The sequence below is a fragment of the Mus caroli genome, chromosome 18, assembly GCF_900094665.2.
Source record: "Mus caroli chromosome 18, CAROLI_EIJ_v1.1, whole genome shotgun sequence".
NCBI lineage: Eukaryota > Metazoa > Chordata > Mammalia > Rodentia > Muridae > Mus > Mus caroli.
In genome coordinates, this window is record NC_034587.1 from 64,030,852 (window position 1) to 64,032,263 (window position 1,412).

Below are 1,412 nucleotides of genomic sequence, written 5' to 3' on the forward strand. Positions count from 1 at the left end.
CTAAGAGGTCTATGTCTTCATCCAAAGGCTGCTAGTGGAAGACTGACTTCCAGGCAACTAGGGTAGGGTCTTATACCCACACCCATAGTGACACACCCATTCCAACCAGGCCACACCTATTCCAACAAGGCCACACCTTCAGATGGTGCCACTCCCTGGTCCAAGGATATACAAACCATCACACTACCTATGCCTGTTTTGTCATCAGTGAGATAAAGACAACGTAATAATAGGGCCCACTGCAGGGCAGGAATCAGATGAGATGCAAATTGATAGACAAGAAAAAGATTTTCTCAGCCCTCCTGGGCTCAACGAATTCAAGCCTACAAATCATACACTAAGCATTAACAGGAGGAAAGATGTGGCATTTTAGCCATGTTTAAGTGTGTGGGAATTCACAGAAAAGTAAACTCAAATAGTTAGATTAGGTGATGTATACAGTTTAACAAAGCTGAGCTTCAAAGTATCATGGAGTGTAACTAGGAACTAGAGAGAGTTTGTTTCCATGAAGCTTTGTCTACACATACACAACTTGGGCCTGACTCCTGTAACGAGTCACTTTCCTCCTAGGATGGAGGAAGGGGACACTATCACAAGAGAAGTTTTTGTCACTTTGCAAAGGGAAGTGTCTGTCCTGTTCTTAGAAAAGAAGTGGGCAAAAAGCCACAGGTTGTCAAATAAAAAGCCCAGGGCCAGCCGTGGGACATCTCCTTCCAGTTGCTGGTCACAGATGTCCCGAAGCTCTCCAGAACAATACAGGCTACTGCCACTGCGCCTGGGTGCTTGCCAGAACTTGAGGGTGAAACCCTATGACTTGAAGGCACCATACACTTTGGTCTCAGGACTTTGAAGCATCAACCTGGTATTGACCAGGATACTTCTTCCCTGGCGGCTAATTTTCATAACAGTAAGGCACGCTATGTAGGCTGCAGGGGGAGACCTTATCAACAGTCTTATCTATCCAGCTTGTGAACCCTGTGAACCACAATAATAAACATCCCAGCAAGATGTGTTCATAGATACACAATAGTGTCATAAACGATACAGTGGTGACCGACTGCTTTGTGATCGGATCTAAGGTGTACTCCATAGGAAAACTGCACACCTAGTAGTATAAATCTGACAGCCCAGCTGTGGAACCCATAGGTGCCACAGTTGAATCTACTACTACTATTTTGTTCAATGGACACCTAGATTAGTGCAACTCTGAGATCCAGCTGTAGGGCATTTTCTTAATTAGTTAGTGATTGTGGGGGAGGGCCCAAGTCATTATAAGTGGCGCCTTCCCTGGGCTGGTGGTCCTGGGGTCTATAAGAAAGCAGGCTGAGCCGGGCGTGGTGGCGCACGCCTTTAATCCCAGCACTCGGGAGGCAGAGGCAGGCGGATTTCCGAGTTCGAGGCCAGCCTGGTCT

The 1,412-nt window shown here is 46.8% G+C and overlaps 1 long non-coding RNA gene across 3 annotated transcripts in view; it reads right to left on the minus strand.

Moving 5' to 3' along the window:
- The window catches only part of LOC110284953, a 24,080-nt gene that overhangs the window by 5,556 nt on the left and 17,112 nt on the right, over positions 1-1,412 (minus strand). The gene's annotated exons all lie outside the window — the stretch shown is intronic.